Here is a 22,794-nt window from a genome sequence, read left to right on the forward strand (position 1 = left end):
TTCAGATTGCCATAACCCTTGCTACTCATCTCTGTAGCTAAGGCTATTTCTTTTAAAACAACTATGTAATCTTCCTCATTTTTTTCCTTTAAAAAACGTGTGTCTTCTTGTAATCCTAGCACTTTGGGAGGCCAAGGTGGGCGGATAACGAGGTCAGGAGTTTGAGACCAACCTGGCCAACATAGTGAAACCCCATCTCTACTAAAAATACACACACACACACACACACACACACACACACACACACAAAATTAGCCAGGCATGGTGGTGGGTGCCTGTAATCCTAGCTACTTGGGAGGCTGAGGCAGGAGAACTGCTTGAACCTGGGAGGCGGAGGTAGCAGTGAGCTGAGATTGCACCACTGCACACCAGCCCAGGCAACAGTGCGAAACAGACTCTGTCTCAAAAAACTAACAAACAAACAAAAACACCTGTGTCTTCTTTTACCTCCCCGAATACACACATAGTTTACAATGGCATGTGTATTCCCATTGCAATGTTCTATTTCCAAATAAACATCATTTTCTTTTAAAAAAAAAAATAGATGTTTCAGAGACAGGCAAACCAAAGCACATAGATTTAAATTCCACTTTCAAACCTTGATTAGCTCTTTGGCCTAATATGTGTCATCTAACTACCCTGCTATGGTTTGAATGTTTGTGTCCCTCCAAAACTCATGGTAGAACTTAAACCTCAAGATGGTGGTATTAAGATATGGGACCTTTGGGAAGTGATTGGTCTGTAAGGGTTCCACCCTCATAGATAGGATTAGTGCCCTTATGAAAGGGCTTGAGGGACTGAGTTTGCTCTTTCCATCCTTTCACCTTGTGAGAATACAGCAAGAGGTACAATCTGTGAAGCAGAGAGCCAGCCTTCACCAGACACCAAATCTGCTAGTCCCTTGATCTTGGACTTCCTAGCCTCCAGGGCTGTGAAAAATAGGTCTCTACTCTTCATAAGTTACTTGATCTAAGACTTTTTTTTACAGCAATGTGAATGGACTGAGACATATTCTGACCCTCAGATTACCATGCTGAACATGCAGGTATCAACTTCAGCGAGGCATTATGAAGATTAAATGAGATAGGATGTATTGAGGCAGCTGGCACATAATAGTTGAATGAAGATTAAATGAGATAGGATGTATTGAGGCAGCTGGCACATAATAGTTGAATGAAGATTGGTTTCCCCCTTTTTCTTCCCTTGGTGAAGACATTGGCATAGTCACCTGCTTGTGAAATGTGCAAAGATGGAACTAGTGGTTTTAAGAGAGGATTGTGCAATTCATATGAATATATAAGCTCTCTCTGGAAGAATACCCAGTAAGTTGAAAACACTGATGGCATTGAGACAGGTTAATGAATGAGTAAGGAACAAGGATAAGAGAAAAACTTTTGTATATCTGGATTCTTTTTGATGTACATATTTTGCTCATTAAAAACATGGAATTACAGGGCCAGGCCACAGTGGCTCATGCCTGTAGTCCCAGCAGTTTGGGAGGCCAAGGCAGGCAGATCACCTGAGGACAGTTGTTTGAGACCAGCCTGGCCAACATGGGGAAATCCCATCTAAAATAGAAAAATTAGCAGGGCTTGTCGGTACACACCTGTAGTCCCAGCTACTCAGGAGGTTGAGGTGGGAGAATCGCTTGAACCCAGGAGGCAGAGGTTGCAGTGAGCTGAGATCGCACCACTGCACTCCAGCCTAGGCGACAGAGTGAGACTCTGTCTCAATTTAAAAAATAAAAATGAAAGATGGAATACACACACAGGCACATGCACACACATGCTGAGTGGATAAGTGATGCAGATTTAGGAACTAAGTCTATCAGCAACAGATATGAGTGAACGTAGACTTCAACATAAAGTTGTACTTCTGTCCAGGAAACCAGCAAACTGTACTAAGGAGCTTTCTTTAACTTCTATTTCTAAATATCATCATACCTAAGAAAATTCATTAAGATTGATTATTCTAGAAGCTATGGAAGATACTGTTAGTTGATTCACTCAGCACCTATGTCAACCCTATTGCTTCTTGTTTTTTCTACTTCACAAAAAAATTGATTTTCCAGCCTTCCTTATAGCCAGAGGTGACCGTACAACAGTTATAGTCATTGTGACATCCACAGAAAGCTGTTGGTGCCACCCCTTCTGTTTTATTCTTCTGTCTGTCATGCTGGCTTGATGCCTAGAATTCCAACAACCATTTTACAACCAGGAGAAAGAAAGCCCACATGCTTGGGACACTGAAGAAGAAAGAAAGAAAATGCTTGGGTTTCAATGGTATCAGTGAGCTGTCTCCCGAGAGCTACCTCTGTATCTCTTGTCCCATTAAAAAAAAATGAATTCCCTATTTGTGTAGCACTTTCTATTACATTTTTCTTTTAGTGATAGCCAAAATCAATATTTAATTATATAAAGAAGAATCAAGTTAAATAACTGGTGTTTCAGAGAAGGAAGTTCATGAGTGATGTGGAAGATAAAGAAAGAATCAATTTCAGAAGGCTGATATCAGATTAGTTGCATCTGAAATATAACCATAGTATATCTCCCTCTTATTTCTGTGATATATGAGCACAGCCCCTAAACAAATATATGCATTTTTATTAGTCATCTCTGTTCTACTTAATTTTAAAATTAGATTATATGCCTTATTTTTTCCCATTCTTATAAACCTGAAGCAAAGCATGTATTACAAAGATTATGGAGAATAGCATGGAATAAAGGAATAAAGGAAGGACTGAAAAATTAAACTATGGGAAGAACGGAAACCCAGAAGTTCCAAGACCTCCAGAAGCTGGGGAATGGAAACATGCTTTCTATAGCATTGCCTAGCTTCATGCAACTCGAACACTCTCTGTTTCTATGTACCTCAATTCAGGTTTTCTAATTATTAGAAGAGTTAATCTAACTGAAACAACTTGGGTCAGATATCTCTATCTTGAGAACATATAGCTATGTCCAGGGGACAGAGTAGAATATGTAGGCTTATACTTGGGGAAACTACACGGAGCTGAGCAACCGCCGCAGTTTGTGTCTCCTACATTCCATCTGTTGGCTGCCATGGTTGTGTACACACACACAAACATACACACACACACACACACTCTCTCTCTCTTTCTCTCTCTTCTCTCTCTTTCACCTCTCTTTACCCAATACATATATATTTTATCCATATATCCATAAATGCCTCAATTCAACTAAAAGTAATTAATCCATATATAATAACTAACACTCTCATCTTCTTCTAAAATAGTAAATGACCTAAATTCATGCCCAGCTATTAAACAAGGTACAATGTCATGATACCACATTTTTTTGAAATCAGACTCCCTGGGTGATATCCATCTGTATTATAGATTTGTAATAATTTCATTTGGGCATTCTGTAACTACACAGCCTATGAAGGGGAGAAAAGTTAGGGAATCAATACTAACATAACTATAGACCTAGTATAGGTTTAGTGTGCAAAGAAATACAAGTGTATATTTTTGTATTTGCTGCTGAAACTGGTCATGAGGTTTATTGTAGTCCATTCAGGTTGCTACAACAAAACGCTATAAACTCAATAGCTTATAAACAATAGAAATTTATTTCTCATGGTTCTGAAGACTGGGAAGTACAAGCTCATGGTGCCAGCAGATTCAGTGCCTGGAGAGGATCTGCTTTCTGGTTCATAGATTGTACTTTCTCACTGTCCTCATGTGGTGGAAGGAAACAGTTAACTATCTGGGGTCTTTTTTATAAGAGCATTAATCCTACTCTTGAGGGCCCTGACTGTATGATCTAAGCACTCCCCAAAGGCCCCACCTCCTAAGACCATGATATTTGTGATTCGGTTTCAGCATATGAATTTGGGGGCACACAAACATTCAGACTATAGCAAGGTTATAGCTAGTATTTATGACTTCCACGTTATTCTTACCATTAGCCAGCATCTCAGCTACTCAGAATTATTTGCCCAGTGAAGTTACCCAATAATGCATTCCTAACTGGTCTAGGCCCTTAGTGTTTCAACTTATATAATGTTGCTGTTAATCTTCGCCATTGAGCATGGTAGTGTAAGGTGGTTTTATTCTCTCCAAAGAATCGCTGTTAATGTAACTCAACTCTACTACACTGAGACCTCTGTATATTCCCTTGCAGGTTGTAATTGCCTATAAAAGAGAATATTTTGAAGTCAGGTATCTACTCCTTGGATAAATTGGCCAGAGGCCTAAGATGAAAGGGACATTTCACCCCAGGAATGGTTATATACTGGTTGACCACCCCAGATTTTTCTAGGTAAATATCCTTTCTTTAACAGCAGCTATTTACAAGACTTGTGTATGAAGAATGTGAATTTTTTTTTTTTTTTTTTTTTTTTTTTTGAGACGGAGTCTCGCTCTGTCGCCCAAGCTGGAGTGCAGTGGCGCTATCCTGGCTCACTGCAAGCTCCGCCTCCCGGGTTCACGCCATTCTCCTGCCTCAGCCTCCCGAGTAGCTGGAACTACAGGCGCCCGCCACTGCACCCGGCTCATTTTTTGTATTTTTTTTTTTTAGTAGAGACGGGGTTTCACCATGGTCTCGATCTCCTGACCTTGTGATCCGCCCGCCTCGGCCTCCCAAAGTGTTGGGATTACAGGCGTGAGCCACCGCGCCCGGCCTGAATTTTTTAATATAATAAAATTTTGTCAGCATACAGTTTATTCTTATATAAATTTCTAGAATACTGACAGAATATTCTGACCATTGGTATGTACCAACTATTTTCATTTAATCTTTTCTTCTCAAATTTTATCTTAACCATATATTCTACCCAGTTTATTAGATTGCCCCATGGTTAAATTTAGTAGGTAGTAAATCATCCTAAGCACACAGTGTGGTTCTTTTTGTGATCAACTCTGAAACATAATTGAAAGAGCAAGGGTATGGGAATTAGATTAATCTGGATTTTATTTCTGGTACTTACTTGCTATCTGACTTTGGGCAACTTATTAATTGCTCTGAGTCTCATTTTCTTCATCTATAAAATGATCATAATAATAACTAATTCATTTGCAGTTTGGAAATGTGTAATTAAATGATTTATATAAAGTTCCTGAAACAGTTTCTGAAAAATAATAGACACCCAGCAAGTGATAACCATAATAATCAGAGTTTATTCTTCATATTAACTGGGATAAAATTTATCGGGAAATACAACATGGCAAAGCACCCAGAAATTCACAAGCATGTATTTCATTTGCCTTTTTATACAGAGCTGAAAATTTTCTCATCATTATCTCATCCATTGCCTGCAGCACCATCCTCCCTAAACTCCTCCTGAGACTTTCTACTAAGGTGGAACACATTGAACCATATTTGACTCTGCCTTTTCTGACTATTTTTGCAAGATTTTTCTCATTAGAGTATTATTAACAGAAAGTGGGGCTGTTATCAAGGTAACTATGAATGGCACATTCTCAGTTCAGGCTCCAGCGGAACTTCTGCTTGATCTGGTGCAACTCCAACTGTGCTCTTGGCTTTCTTCACTCTTGTTGTTTCAAGAATGTAAACATTCTTCCATGTCTTTCTTGTTATTTTGTTTTTCTCCACAAGGTCTCATTGGACTGTACATTTTCCCTTAAATTTTCTCAACTCATTTTATTTCTCCTAAATAAACTTGATACTTCTCCCTTTTCTAATGCAATAGATCTTCTTACTAATACTGCCCCACTAAACATTTGTGTTTAATTTGTCCTTAATTCTACACACAAAATATTATCTCTACAAACATTTTACAACTATAGTGTATCTACAGAGAACATAAGAGGAACTTGCTCTAAAGGAGGAACTTCAACAACCAAGCCAAGAGTCTGATAATTTTCAACAATGTGTTATTCAAGAAGTGCAGCAAAAAATATTTTTAAGTTAACAGAGGAGAATGACATGAGCAAAATGGCAACATAGAAGTTTTCAGTATTTATTCCTTCACAGAAACATCAATTTGAACAACCATCTGTGAATGAAAATATCTTCATAAGAGACAAGGAATCCAGATGAGAGGTTATAGCACCTTTGTGGAGCAGAGAAATAAGAAACGGTGCATTAAAGAGAATAGAAAAGAAAGTTTCATATTATCTGCACTACCCTGCCCCCAAACCTGGGCAGTGCAACATGGAAAGAGATACTATATATGTGGGGGAAGGACAGTAAAGTTAACACCTGACTTCATGGACTCCAATGCCAGGCACAATTCAGTGAACTCAGCACCCAGGCAGGTTCCTATAGCCATAGGCTACAGGACAGTCCCTGTAAACCCAAGCTCCAGGCTGTCCACTATGTCTCTAAGACCCAACGGCTCCAACCTCTATGGCTCCTATGAACATAGACTCCAGGCCTTCCCCAGAACCAGGCCATTTATGGCTGCCCCAGGCTCCACACTGGTCACTATAGACTCAGGCTCCGGGCCTGTCTTCATGGACTCAGCACCAGGCCCACCACAGTGAACCCTAGCATGAAGTCAGTATCCATGGCTCCAGTCTCCAGGCCCAACTCAGTACCAGGCCACCCCCTGCAGCCCAGGATCCAAACTCACTCAGCACCTGGCTGGTCCCTGCAGCCCCAGCCAGGCCCCAGGCAAACCCCAATGCCAGGCTGGCCCTCATGGCCCCAGCTCCCAGAGCCACCCACATAGACTCAGCTTCCAGGCCTGTTCCCATGGACCCAGTCGTCAGGCCCACCTCAAGAGTTCCCAGTGCCATACCAGACTTCATGGACCCAGAACCCAGGCCTATACCCATGGACCCAAGCTCTATAGGCACAACCCCACAGACTCAGGTAACAGGTCAGACCCTGTGGACCTAGGTACCAGACCAACATGCACAAGGACTTCAGCAGCAAGCTCACACATGTACCCTGAATCTCTGAAAGTGCTGACTGGTGAAGGGTTTTCCTTGCCAAAATTGGTCTGTCAAGAATGAAAAAGATGACTACTTCTTCAAATGTACAGGCACCAGTACGAGGCTATAAGCACCACAAATAATCAGAGAAACATGACCCTATCAAAGGAACAAAATTAAGCACCAGTAATCAACCCTTAAAAAATAGAGATGTATGAACTGCCTAACAAATAATTCAAAATAATCATCTCAAAAAATTTCAGTGAGCTATAAGAGAATACAGATAGACAACTACATGAAGCCAGAAAAGTAATACATAAACAAAATTAAAAATTCAACAAAAATATAGGAACCATTAAAAAGAATAGAAATTCTGGAGCTGAAGAACACAATGGATGAACTTAAAAATTCCACGTAGAGCTTCAACTTCAGACTCAACCAATCAGAAGGTAGAATCAATGAACTCAATGATAAGTCACTCAAAAGTACTCAGAGAAATAATAAGGAAAAAACTTAAAAATTGAAGAAATAATATGGAAATTATGGTACACTATTATGCAAAGCAATATACTCATTATAGAAGTTCCAGAAGGAGCAGAGAAACGAACTTCTATAATGAGTATAAAACTTTTCAAATCTAAAGAGGGAAAGAAACATACAGATCCATGAAGCCCAAAGAACCTTAAATAAAGTAAACATAAAATAATTTTTGCCAAGACATATTATATAATCAAATTCTCAAAACCCAAAGACAAAGAATGTTGAAAGCACTAAGAGAAAAGTTACTCATCACATAAAAGGAAAGCCCTCATAAGATCATCAGTGGATTTTGCAGCTGAAACCTTGCATCCAGGAGAAATTGGAATAATATATATTAAAATAGTGAAAGAAAAAAAATGAATACCCAGCAAAGTTGTCCTTCAGAAATGAAGGAAAGATAAGGACTTTCTCAGACAAACAAAAGCTGATGTGGTTTGTTAACACTAGACCTGCTTTGTGAGAAATGTTAAAGAGAGTTCTTAAAGTTGAAACAAAAGGATTCTAACAAACAACACGAAAGCATATAAAAGTATAATACTCACTGTAAAGATAAGAATATACTCAAATTCATAACACTCTGATATGGTAATGGTAGTATATAAATCCCTTCTAAGTCTAGTATAAAAACTAAAAGACAAAGTAACAAAAAAACTATAGCTACAATAGTTTGTTAACGAATACACTATATAAAAAGATGTAAATTGTGACCTCAATAACATAAAATGTGGAAGGAGGAAAAGTTAACATGTAGATTTTTTATATGTAGTTGAAATTAAGTTGTTATGAGTTTAAAATAGATTGTTATAACTATAAGATGTTTTATGTAACCTTTATGGTAAGCACAAAGGAAAAAGCCTGTAGTAGAAACACAAAAGATAAAGAGAAACAACTCAAAGCATACCATTACAAAAAATTTATCAAATCAGAAAGGAAGACCAGCAAGAGAGGAATAACAGGACAAAGAAACTACAAAATAGTAAGAAAACAATTAACAAAATGGAAACAGTATACTTTGAGCATAAATGTGTTACATTATCCAATCAAAAGACATAGAATGGCTGAATGAATTTAAAAACAATAAGATCCAACTATACGCTACCTATAAGAGACTCAGTTTAGCTCTAAGGACACACAAAGGCTGAAAGTAAAGGGCTGAGACAAGATTCTATGCAAATGGTAACGAAAAGAGAACAAGAGCAGTTATGTTATACAGATAGACTTTAAATCAAAAATTGTCACAAGAGACACAGAAGTGATTATAAAGGGGTCAGTTCATCAGGAGAATTTAACAACTGTAAATAGATACATACCCAACACTGAAGCACCTAAGCATATAAAGCAAATATTAGCCGAACTGAAAGGAGAAATAGACAGTAAGATAATAATAGTAGGGGACTTCAACACCCCACTTTTAACGATAGAGAGATGATACAGATAGAAAATCAATGAGGAAACAGCTGACCTGAATGACATATCAAATGAACCTAATAGACATATGTATCCTGCAAATTTACTAAATTTGTTTATTAGTTCTAAAAGTTTTTTGGTGGAGTCTTTACAATTTTTTATGTATAAGATCATGTTATATGCAAATAAAGATAATTTTAATTTTTTTATGTGGATGCCTTTATTTCTTTTTCTCTACTAGTTGCTTGGACTATGACTTTTAGTACTATGTTGAATAGAAGTGACAAAATTGGCATCCTTGTCTTACTCCTGACTTTAGAGGAAAGCTTTGAACTTTTCACCTTTGAGTATGACATTCCACCCAAAAGCAACAGAATATGCATTTTTTTCAAGTTCACATGAAATATTCTTCAGGATAAATCAAGTTAAGCCACAAAACAAGTCTCAGAAAATGTAAGAAGATTAAAATCATGTCAAGTGCCTTTTCTGATGAAAATAGAAATTAGTAACAGGGAACAATTTGATAATTTGAAAATATGTGAAAAATTAAACACACACTCCTGAAGAACCAATGGGTAAAAGAAGAAATCAAAAAGAATAAGAAAAAAAATCTTAAGACAAATGAAAATGGAAACAACATACCAAAATTTATGGGACACGGCAAAAGCAACTCTAAGAGGAAACATTATAGCAATAAACACCTACATTAAGAAAAAAATAATCTCAGATAAACAACCTAACTTTATACATCAGGAAATAAAAACAGATGAATAAACTAAGCCCAAAGTCAACAGAAGGAAGGAAATAATAAAGATCAGAGAAAAATAAAGCAGAGATTTTTAAAAAACAATAGAAAATGGCAACAAAACTTAAGAGCTGGTTTCTTGAAAAGATAAGCAAAACTGACACATCTTTAGCCAGACTAAAAAACAAACAAACAAACAAAAAACAGAAAGAAGACTCGACTATGTAACAGAAACGAAAAAGGAGACATTCCAATTGAAACCACAAAAATACATAAGATTATAAGGGACTACTGTGAACAAATAAATATCAATAAATTGGATTACCTAGAGGAAATGTATAAATTCCTAGAAGCATACAACCTACAAAGACTCAACAAAGAAGAACTAGAGACTGGGCATGGTGGCTCATGTCTGTAATCCCAGCACTTTGGGGGGCCGAGGTGGGTGGATAGCTTGAGTTCAGGAGTTTGACACCAATCTGGGCAGCACGAAAAAACCCTGTCTCTACTAAAAATCAAAAAAAAAAAAAAAAAAAAAAAGCTGGATGTAGTGTTGCACACCTGTAGTCCCAGCTACTTAGGAGGCTGAGGTGGGAGAATCACCTGAGCCCTGGACGTCAAGGCTTCAGTGAGCCACAACTGCACTGCTGCACTCCAGCCTGAGCAATAATCCTGAGACCCAGTCTAAAAAAAAAACAAAAACAAAAAAACCTGAATAGACCAATCATGAGTAAGGAGATTGAATTAATAATTCAAAACCTCTCAGCAAAGAAAAGTCCAGGACCTGATGGCTTCACTGGTGGATTCTACCAAAAATGTAAAGAATTAACAGCAATCCTTCTCAAATTCTTCCACAAAACTGAAGAGGAGAGAATATTTCCAAAGTCATTTTACAAGACCAACATTATACTGATACCAAAGCCAGATAAGAACACTATAAGCAAATAAAGTTATAGACCAATTCCTCTGATGAATGTAGATGCAAAAGATCTTGAACAAAATACTCAAAAATTGAATTCAATAACACATTAAAAGAATCATTCACCACGATCAAGTTGATCAAGTGGGATTTATTCCTGGGATGCAAGGATGTTTCAACATATATAAATCAATCAATGTGACATAACGCATGAACTGAATGAAGGATAAAAGTCATATGATCATCTTATATCACATTAACAGAATGGAAGATAAAATTCATATGATCATCTCAAGAGATGCAGAAAAAGCATTTGAAAAACTACAACATCCTTTTGTGTTAAAAATTCTCAACAAATTAGGTATGGAAGAAATATACCTCAACATAAAAAAGGGCATATATGACAAATCCAGAGCTTATATCCTATTCAATGGTAAAAAGTTGAAAGCTTTTTCTCTAAGATCAGGACTAAGACAAAGATACCCATTCTCATCACTTACATTTGATATAGTACTGGAAGTCCTAGACAGAGCAATTAGTCAATAAAAAGAAATAAAAGGCATCCAAATAAGAAGGAAATAATTAAAATTATCTTTGTTTGCATATAAAATAACCTTATATATAGGAAATCCTAAAGACTGCCAAAAAAAAAATCTGTTAGAACTAACAAACAAATTCAGTAACCTGGCAATATACAAAATTAACATAAAAAATCTGTTGCACTTTTAAACACTAACAACTAGCTAAACAAAAAGGAAATCAAGGAAACAATTTCATTTAGAATAACATCAAAAAATACTTATGATTAAACTTAACCAAAGAGTGAAAAATCTGTACATTGAAAACTATAGGACATTAATAAAAGAGGTTGAAAAAAACAAAAATAAATGAAAAGATATCCTGTGTATATGGATGGGAAGAATTAATATTGTTAAAATCTCCATACTACTCAAACTGATCTACAAATTCAATCAAAATTCCAATAACATTTTTCACAGAAATAGAAAAAAACTATACTAAAATTCTTATGGACCCACAAAAGATTCAAATAGCCAAAGCAATCTTGAGCAAAAAGAACAAAGCTGGAGGCATCACACTACCTCATTTCAAAATATACTACCAAGCTATAGTAAACAAAATGGTATGGTACTGGCACAAAAACAAATACATAGACCAATGGAACATAATAGAGAGTCCAGAAATAAACTTACAATCAATTCATTTTCAACAATGTTGCCAATAATACACAATGAGGAAACGATGGTCTCATTAACAATTGGTATTAAGAAATGTGTATATCCACATGCAGAAGAATAACACTGCATCTTTATCTCATACCATATCACACAAATCAACTCAAAATGAATTAAACGCTTAAATGTAAGACCTGAAATTGTAAAACTAGGAGAAGAAAACAGGGAAAAACCTTCTTGATATTAATCTTGCCAATGATTTTTTATATGACCCCAAAGCACAGACAACAAAAACAAAAATAGATAAATGGGATTGCAGCAAACTAAAAACCCACAAAGGAAATACTCAACAGTCTTCACCACAGAATGGGAGAAAATATCTGCAAACCATACATCTGATAAGGCGTTAATATCCAAAATATATAAGGAATTCAAACAACTCAATAGCAAGAAAAAAATTACCTAATTTTAAAATGGGCAAAAAAAAAAAAAAAAACCTGGGGGCAGAGCAAGATGGCCGAATAGGAACAGCTCCAGTCTCCAACTCCCAGCGCGAGCGACACAGAAGACCGGTGATTTCTGCATTTTCAACTGAGGTACTGGGTTCATCTCACTGGGGAGTGCCGGACGATCGGTGCTGGTCAGCTGCTGCAGCCCGACCAGCGAGAGCTGAAGCAGGGCGAGTCATTGCCTCACCTGGGAAGCGCAAGGGGGAAGGGAATCCCTTTTCCTAGCCAGGGGAACTGAGACACACAACACCTGGAAAATCGGGTAACTCCCACCCGAATACTGCGCTTTAAGCAAACAGGCACACCAGGAGATCATATCCCACACCTGGCCGGGAGGGTCCCACACCCACGGAGCCTCCCTCATTGCTAGCACAGCAGTCTGTGATCTACCAGCAAGGCAGCAGCGAGGCTGGGGGAGGGGCGCCCGCCATTGCTGAGGCTTAAGTAGGTAAACAAAGCCGCTGGGAAGCTCGAACTGGGTGGAGCTCACAGCAGCTCAAGGAAACCTGCCTGTCTCTGTAGACTCCACCTCTGGGGTCAGGGCACAGTAAACAATAACATTCACAGCAGAAAACTCTGCAGATGCAAACGACTCTGTCTGACAGCTTTGAAGAGAGCAGTGGATCTCCCAACACGGAGGCTGAGATCTGAGAAGGGACAGACTCCCTGCTCAAGTGGGTCCCTGACCCCTGAGCAGCCTAACTGGGAGACATCCCCCACTAGGGGCAGTCTGACACCCCACACCTCACAGGGTGGAGTACACCCCTGAGAGGAAGCTTCCAAAGCAAGAATCAGACAGGTACACTCGCTGTTCAGAAATATTCTATCTTCTGCAGCCTCTGCTGCTGATACCCAGGCAAACAGGGTCTGGAGTGGACCTCAAGCAATCTCCAACAGACCTACAGCTGAGGGTCCTGACTGTTAGAAGGAAAACTATCAAACAGGAAGGACACCTACACCAAAACCCCATCAGTACATCACCATCATCAAAGACCAGAGGCAGATAAAACCACAAAGATGGGGAAGGAGCAGGGCAGAAAAGCTGGAAATTCAAAAAATAAGAGCGCATCTCCCCCGGCAAAGGAGCGCAGCTCATCGCCAGCAACGGATCAAAGCTGGACGGAGAATGACTTTGACGAGATGAGAGAAGAAGGCTTCAGTCCATCAAATTTCTCAGAGCTGAAGGAGGAATTACGTACCCAGCGCAAAGAAACTAAAAATCTTGAAAAAAAAGTGGAAGAATTGATGGCTAGAGTAATTAATGCAGAGAAGGTCATAAACGAAATGAAAGAGATGAAAACCATGACACGAGAAATACGTGACAAATGCACAAGCTTCAGTAACCGACTCGATCAACTGGAAGAAAGAGTATCAGCGATTGAGGATCAAATGAATGAAATGAAGCGAGAAGAGAAACCAAAAGAAAAAAGAAGAAAAAGAAATGAACAAAGCCTGCAAGAAGTATGGGATTATGTAAAAAGACCAAATCTACGTCTGATTGGGGTGCCTGAAAGTGAGGGGGAAAATGGAACCAAGTTGGAAAACACTCTTCAGGATATCATCCAGGAGAACTTCCCCAACCTAGTAGGGCAGGCCAACATTCAAATCCAGGAAATACAGAGAACGCCACAAAGATACTCCTCGAGAAGAGCAACTCCAAGACACATAATTGCCAGATTCACCAAAGTTGAAATGAAGGAAAAAATCTTAAGGGCAGCCAGAGAGAAAGGTCGGGTTACCCACAAAGGGAAGCCCATCAGACTAACAGCAGATCTCTCGGCAGAAACTCTCCAAGCCAGAAGAGAGTGGGGGCCAATATTCAACATTCTTAAAGAAAAGAATTTTCAACCCAGAATTTCATATCCAGCCAAACTAAGTTTCATAAGTGAAGGAGAAATAAAATCCTTTACAGATAAGCAAATGCTTAGAGATTTTGTCACCACTAGGCCTGCCTTACAAGAGACCCTGAAGGAAGCACTCAACATGGAAAGGAACAACCGGTACCAGCCATTGCAAAAACATGCCAAAATGTAAAGACCATCGAGGCTAGGAAGACACTGCATCAACTAACGAGCAAAATAACCACTTAATATCATAATGGCAGGATCAAGTTCACACATAACAATCTTAACGTTAAATGTAAATGGACTAAATGCTCCAATTAAAAGACACAGACTGGCAAACTGGATAAAGAGTCAAGACCCATCAGTCTGCTGTATTCAGGAGACCCATCTCACACGCAGAGACATACATAGGCTCAAAATAAAGGGATGGAGGAAGATTTACCAAGCAAATGGAGAACAAAAAAAAAGCGGGGGTTGCAATACTAGTCTCTGATAAAACAGACTTTAAACCATCAAAGATCAAAAGAGACAAAGAAGGCCATTACATAATGGTAAAGGGATCAATTCAACAGGAATTGATATATCTATCCTAAATATATATGCACCCAATACAGGAGCACCCAGATTCATCAAGCAAGTCCTTAGAGACTTACAAAGAGACTTAGACTCCCATACAATAATAATGGGAGACTTCAACACTCCACTGTCAACATTAGACAGATCAACGAGACAGAAAGTTAACAAGGATATCCAGGAATTGAACTCATCTCTGCAGTAAGCAGACCTAATAGACATCTATAGAACTCTCCACCCCAAATCAACAGAATATACATTCTTCTCAGCACCACATCGTACTTACTCCAAAATCGACCACGTAATTGGAAGTAAAGCACTCCTCAGCAATGTACAAGAACAGAAATTATAACAAACTGTCTCTCAGACCACAGTGCAATCAAACTAGAACTCAGGACTAAGAAACTCAATCAAAACCGCTCAACTACATGGAAACTGAACAACCTGCTCCTGAATGACTACTGGGTACATAATGAAATGAAGGCAGAAATAAAGATGTTGTTTGAAACCAATGAGAACAAAGATACAACATACCAGAATCTCTGGTACACATTTAAGCAGTGTGTAGAGGGAAATTTATAGCACTAAATGCCCACAAGAGAAAGCAGGAAAGATCTAAAATTGACACTCTAACATCGCAATTAAAAGAACTAGAGAAGCAAGAGCAAACACATTCGAAAGCTAGCAGAAGGCAAGAAATAACTAAGATCAGAGCAGAACTGAAGGAGATAGGAACACAAAAAACCCTCCAAAAAATCAATGAATCCAGGAGTTGGTTTTTTGAAAAGATCAACAAAATTGACAGACCACTAGCAAGACTAATAAAGAAGAAAAGAGAGAAGAATCAAATCGATTCAATTAAAAATGATAAAGGGGATATCACCACTGACCCCACAGAAATACAAACTACCATCAGAGAATACTATAAACACCTCTACGCAAATAAACTAGAAAACCTAGAAGAAATGGATAATTTCCTGGACACTTACACTCTTCCAAGACTAAACCAGGAAGAAGTTGAATCCCTGAATAGACCAATAGCAGGCTCTGAAATTGAGGCAATAATTAATAGCCTACCAACCAAAAAAAGTCCAGGACCAGATGGATTCACAGCTGAATTCTACCAGAGGTACAAGGAGGAGTTGGTACCATTCCTTCTGAAACTATTCCAATCAATAGAAAAAGAGGGAATCCTCCCTAACTCATTTTATGAGGCCAACATCATCCTGATACCAAAGCCTGGCAGAGACACAACCAAAAAAGAGAATTTTAGACCAATATCCCTGATGAACATCGATGCAAAAATCCTCAATAAAGTACTGGCAAACCGGATTCAGCAACACATCAAAAAGCTTATCCACCATGATCAAGTGGGCTTCATCCCTGGGATGCAAGGCTGGTTCAACATTCGCAAATCAATAAACATAATCCAGCATATAAACAGAACCAAAGACAAGAACCACATGATTATCTCAATAGATGCAGAAAAGGCTTTTGACAAAATTCAACAGCCCTTCATGCTAAAAACGCTCAATAAATTCGGTATTGATGGAACGTGCCTCAAAATAATAAGAGCTATCTATGACAAACCCACAGCCAATATCATACTGAATGGGCAAAAACTGGAAAAATTCCCTTTGAAAACTGGCACAAGACAGGGATGCCCTCTCTCACCACTCCTATTCAACATAGTGTTGGAAGTTCTGGCTAGGGCAATTAGGCAAGAGAAAGAAATCAAGGGTATTCAGTTAGGAAAAGAAGAAGTCAAATTGTCCCTGTTTGCAGATGACATGATTGTATATTTAGAAAACCCCATTGTCTCAGCCCAAAATCTCCTTAAGCTGATAAGCAACTTCAGCAAAGTCTCAGGATACAAAATTAATGTGCAAAAATCACAAGCATTCTTATACACCAGTAACAGACAAACAGAGAGCCAAATCAGGAATGAACTTCCATTCACAATTGCTTCAAAGAGAATCAAATACCTAGGAATCCAACTTACAAGGGATGTAAAGGACCTCTTCAAGGAGAACTACAAACCACTGCTCAGTGAAATCAAAGAGGACACAAACAAATGGAAGAACATACCATGCTCATGGATAGGAAGAATCAATATCGTGAAAATGGCCATACTGCCCAAGGTAATTTATAGATTCAATGCCATCCCCATCAAGCTACCAACGAGTTTCTTCACAGAATTGGAAAAAACTGCTTTAAAGTTCATATGGAACCAAAAAAGAGCCCGCATCTCCAAGACAATCCTAAGTCAAAAGAACAAAGCTGGAGGCATCACGCTACCTGACTTCAAACTATACTACAAGGCTACAGTAACCAAAACAGCATGGTACTGGTACCAAAACAGAGATATAGACCAATGGAACAGAACAGAGTCCTCAGAAATAATACCACACATCTACAGCCATCTGATCTTCGACAAACCTGAGAGAAACAAGAAATGGGGAAAGGATTCCCTATTTAATAAATGGTGCTGGGAAAATTGGCTAGCCGTAAGTAGAAAGCTGAAACTGGATCCTTTCCTTACTCGTTATACGAAAATTAATTCAAGATGGATTAGAGACTTAAATGTTAGACCTAATACCATAAAAATCCTAGAGGAAAACCTAGGTAGTACCATTCAGGACATAGGCATGGGCAAAGACTTCATGTCTAAAACACCAAAAGCAACGGCAGCAAAAGCCAAAATTGACAAATGGGATCTCATTAAACTAAAGAGCTTCTGCACAGCAAAAGAAACTACCATCAGAGTGAACAGGCAACCTACAGAATGGGAGAAAATTTTTGCAATCTACTCATCTGACAAAGGGCTAATAACCAGAACCTACAAAGAACTCAAACAAATTTACAAGAAAAAAACAAACAACCCCATCAAAAAGTGGGCAAAGGATATGAACAGACATTTCTCAAAAGAAGACATTCATACAGCCAACAGACACATGAAAAAATGCTCATCATCACTGGCCATCAGAGAAATGCAAATCAAAACCACAATGAGATACCATCTCACACCAGTTAGAATGGCGATCATTAAAAAGTCAGGAAACAACAGGTGCTGGAGAGGATGTGGAGAAATAGGAACACTTCTACACTGTTGGTGGGATTGTAAACTAGTTCAACCATTATGGAAAACAGGATGGCGATTCCTCAAGGATCTAGAACTAGATGTACCATATGACCCAGCCATCCCATTACTGGGTATATACCCAAAGGATTATAAATTATGCTGCTATAAAGACACATGCACACGTATGTTTATTGCGGCACTATTCACAATAGCAAAGACTTGGAATCAACCCAAATGTCCATCAGTGACAGATTGGATTAAGAAAATGTGGCACATATACACCATGGAATACTATGCAGCCATAAAAAAGGATGAGTTTGTGTCCTTTGTAGGGACATGGATGCAGCTGGAAACCATCATTCTTAGCAAACTGTCACAAGAACAGAAAACCAAACACCGCATGTTCTCACTCATAGGTGGGAACTGAACAATGAGATCACTTGGACTTGGGAAGGGGGACATCACACACCGAGGCCTATTATGGGCGGGGGGAGGGGGGAGGGGGGAGGGATTGCATTGGGAGTTATACCTGATGTAAATGACGAGTTGATGGGTGCAGCACACCAACAAGGCACAAGTATACATATGTAACAAACCTGCACGTTATGCACATGTACCCTACAACTTAAAGTATAATAATAATAAATTAATTAAAAAAAAAAACCCTTAAGCAGCCTTTTCTCAAAAGGAGATATAAAAATATCTAACAGGTATATGGAAAAAATTCTCAACATTATGAATCATCATGGAAATATAACCAAAACTACAGTAAAAGTATCATCACACCTGTTAGAATGTTTATTATCAAAAGAAAAAAGATAACAAATGTTAGCAAGTATGTGGCAAAAGGGAACACTTGTACACTGTTGGTGATATGTAAATTGGTACAGCAATTATGGAAAACAGTACAGAGGTTCCTTAAAAAGTTAAAAATAAAACTAACATATGATCCTGCAATCCACTTCTGGGAATATATACAAAGAAATGAAATCAGTATCTCCAAGAGATATCTGCACTCTCTTGTTCATTGCAGCATTATTCACAATAGCCAAGATATGGAAACAATCTAAGCGTCCATCAACAGACGAATGGATAAGGAAGTGTAGTATATATCCACAATAGAATAGTATTCAGCCTTAAAAAAAAAAAAAAAAAAAAAAAAGATGGAAATCCTGTCATTTGCAACAAGATGGATGAAGTTAGAGGACATTATGCTGAGTGAAATCAGCCAGACATAGACAAATACTGTATGGTCTCATTTATATGTGGACTCTAAATCAAACTCACCATCTTTCCAAAGAGAGAAGCCACAAATCTCCATCTCTGAGCAATGTTACTTCCTCTTTTACTTCAGTCATCTGACATTCTGTAACCTAGAAAATAAATCATAAAGTGAAGCGACACCACCTTTTCATATAAAAAATAGCACAAGCAGAAACACAGAAAAAGAAATAATTAGTATACAGAAAAAGAAATAATTGGTATACATATATGTGTTTATGTGTACATATGACATATACAGAATATGGTTAAAGTTCTTTTTCTGGTGGAGTAACCCAAAGATTCATTTCTATTAGACCTGAGTTCTTAGTGGTCTTCCCTTTATAAGGTTGCTCTAGACTTCTATTAATTTTACAGCTGAATATGGTAGTATTAAGAAACACCTCCATGAATTTCCTGGGTCACAAACATAGTCCTCCTTGCCAACATCACATAGCAGCAATCCAGGATTTCCTGGGTAAGTTCTGGAATCTCTTCTCTGCTTAGTGCAGAGCACAAGGAATATCCAGGTTACATTCTCAGCTTCCAGTTTGATAGAACACCATTATTATGTGCCCCTGGTAGAAGCATTCCTCTTTGGGGAATGAAGACCTCTAAACAGCAGTTGCTCATACAGGATGAAAAAAAAATTGGAAGTGGGTTGTTAAACTTAATAGTGATAATAACTTCCACTTCCACCCTGTATTCCCAGACCCATCATTTCTGACTAAAAAGAAAAAAGAACAACTTACCTCTATTGACTTTCAAAGCATGTACTTTATCCCATAGGACAACAGTGTCATGTAGCAAGACACTGAAATTTATGCTGAGTCTCATGTCAACTGATCCCACTATAAAATGAATTCTGCAACCAGTAGCAAGATTAAATGGGATACCATGATGGTGAATATGGCATTTGACAGAAACTCTGGGAGCAGGGAAGACAAATTAATTTTCAGAATAAGAGCTTATTTCAGGAAGGATACATTTCTGCCCCTTTGTATGGAAGGAGTTCAATGTAATCAACCTGCTATTATATTGCACAGCACAAATCCTATGGCTGGCAGCTTAGACACGCAGCAGGGCCAGTAGCCAGATCAGCCTTAGTGAGGGGAAGTCCACTTAGTTGAGGTTATACATGACCTTTATCACTACTGGTATGGTCCCTTTGTACATGAGACCATTATGCAGGCTTTGAGGTCATTTGGGAAGAAGCTGGCTGCTATCTACAGAACAGGCCATCTTGTTCTCCTGATTATTGAAGGTCTCCACTGCAGTGGGTGCCCTATGGTTCCCATATTCTTGAGAAAATGCTATTCACACACTGTGCCCTCTCCATGAAGTCCATCCACATTTGTCTTCTCCAGGCTTTCTTGTCACCAACATTTCAGTATGATTCATTCACAGACCCTGACTAACCAGCCAAATATTAAGCCACTACCATGAATCAGTGTAGATACATATTTATGGTTATATCTCCTTTCTTATGAAGGAGGTAGCCAGATATATTGCCAGAAGTTCTACCTAGTTGCAGAAGTCCCCTTATCACCCCTGAATGGAGCTATAAGACACAAGCAATCCACTTCCTGCTGTTGCCAGCCTGTCACACACACAAATTGATTCCTCGGATCCAAGTTCATTCTTTCTCCATCAGCTAGCCATAGGAAACTCTCCATTAGGCATAGGAGTGGCTTGCAGGACAGATGACAAAGCTACAAAAGTAGAAGCCCTGGAGATCTGAGTCACTCATACACCTCACTTGTGTCTTTTGAAACTTTTAGAACCTAATTTCACATTTACCATTTCCATTTAACGATACAGCATTGTTACATATAGGCAAACCCATAGCTTTGTAGACTAGATAATATCCAGTTTGCAACTGACAGGTCAAGTCTTATAGTCATTTCAGTCATTTCATTTTAAAGGGACAAACATCTTGTCGCTGCCTGGGATTGTATCCCTGAATAAGAATAGTTATCAACAGAGGATAGGTATAAAACCCTAAGAATCTGCATGGGATTCTCCTATTAAAGCTTGCCAGAGGTCCACGCAACATTTAATAATGGGAACTAATATAAAGGTGTTAAATGATAACAATGAAAAAGCAAAAAACAGGTGATGGGCCAGAAACTCCTATCCCTAGGTCTGGAGAGTGGTATTACCAGGGACATGAAGCTGGGGTCACCTGGAAGTAAGTGAAACCATGGTGAGGCTGCCTGAGGCCTTGGAGTGATGGTTTCCAGAAGATCTGAAACCACTAAGGAAACACAGTCCCTGATGGAGATACCACCTAAGGCCCAGGGGCAGAGTTGGAAGGGATGAATGAGAAATACTCAGACTTCTCCACTCCATCCACCATTGATTTCCTCCCATTGGCTGAACATAACCAGGAGCCAGTTGCCAAGGAAGCCTGAGAAATGTAGTTTCTCATCAGAGATTGGGTCAGTATCAAAATGTCAAATGACTGGTAAATTTCTTCACTGTTGTTTTTGAAATTTCAGGACAGTTTCTGTCACATGATGAGCCCTCAATAAAATTTTATCAAGTAGAGAAAATTCCACTTATTCTGATCTGGCTCTACAATAGACCCAAATGGCAGCAGCAGATAAATAGCAGAGTTTTTGCCTCCAGCAAACTTTTTCCTACTATTAGCAGCTTAGAAGCAATAAAGGAGCTTGAGGGTGAATCCTGCTCTATGATTTTGATTTTGATCTTTGTCCACTGAGTGGGACACTGGGGTTCCTATTTGTCCACTTGGGTTCCTATTTGTGAGAGAGCATCATAGCAGAGCTGTGGAGTGAGAGCAGCAAGAGCCACCAACCCAAACACCTGTCCTGAATTCCCTCAGGTCTATCTGCTTCCTCCGGCCTCTAGCATAGTCCAAGAGCATTACTTCAGACCTAAATATTTCAGTTCACTTTCCAATGGAGAGTGGTTACTGTTATTCTGTGAAAGGCTCCCAAGATTGGTGTTAGAATATTTCTTACACAGAATAATGTCATTTGTCAAATGGTAAAATAGGCAGCTTAGACGAGAACATAACAAAATTAATATAACTTTCTAAATGCTAATATAGCTTTCAAGAACAAAGAAACAAAAAAACTCATACCCAAGAAAATAATTACTTTTTAAGTCAGGCCGGAAACCTGCTTAGGGATGCTGTCTTTATAAAAAATGTTTTTTAAACAAATATTGAAAACACAACATAGTAAAACCCATGGGGTACAAATAAAGCAACACTAAGAGGAAAATTTATAGCCATACGTGCCTACATCAAAAAAAGAAAAAAAAAATTTCAAACAAATAACCTAACAATAATCTTAAAGAACTAGAAAGGAAAGAGCAAACCGAACCCAAAATCAGTTGAACAAGAGAAATAAAGATCAGAGCAGAAATAAATGAATTTGAAATAAAGAAAACAATACAAAAGATCAAAGAAACAAAAAATTGGTTTTTTGAGAAGATAAACAAAATTGACAAATTTTTAGCCAGTCTAAGAAAAAGGAGAGAAGACCCAAATAAACAAAATTAAAGGTGAAAAAGGAGACATTACAGCTGATATGAAAAAAATTCAAAGGAACATCAGTGGCTACTATGAGCAACTACATGCCAATAAATTGGAAAATCTAGAGGCAATAGACAAATTCCTAGACACATATATCCTACCAAAATTGAACCATGAGGAAATCCAAAACCTAAATAAACCAGTAACATGTAAGAAGATTGAAGCCATAATGAAAATTCTCCCAGTAACAAAAAGCTCAGGATCTAATAGCTTCATTGCTGAATTCTACCAAACATTTAAAGAACTAATACCAATCCTACTCAAACTATTCCAAAAAATAGAAACAGAAAGAATA

At 38.3% G+C, this 22,794-nt stretch overlaps 1 long non-coding RNA gene across 3 annotated transcripts in view; it reads right to left on the bottom strand.

The window, feature by feature from the left end:
* Positions 1-22,794, bottom strand: part of LOC105479334 (uncharacterized) — a 235,602-nt gene that overhangs the window by 172,656 nt on the left and 40,152 nt on the right. For all 3 annotated transcript variants that reach the window (XR_985810.2, XR_985809.2, XR_011626126.1), the window contains exon 2: positions 18,962-19,047. This is a non-coding gene — a long non-coding RNA (uncharacterized lncRNA). The remainder of the gene's footprint in view (positions 1-18,961; positions 19,048-22,794) is intronic.

Source organism: Macaca nemestrina, chromosome 7 (assembly GCF_043159975.1).
Source record: "Macaca nemestrina isolate mMacNem1 chromosome 7, mMacNem.hap1, whole genome shotgun sequence".
NCBI classification, from domain to species: Eukaryota; Metazoa; Chordata; class Mammalia; order Primates; family Cercopithecidae; genus Macaca; species Macaca nemestrina.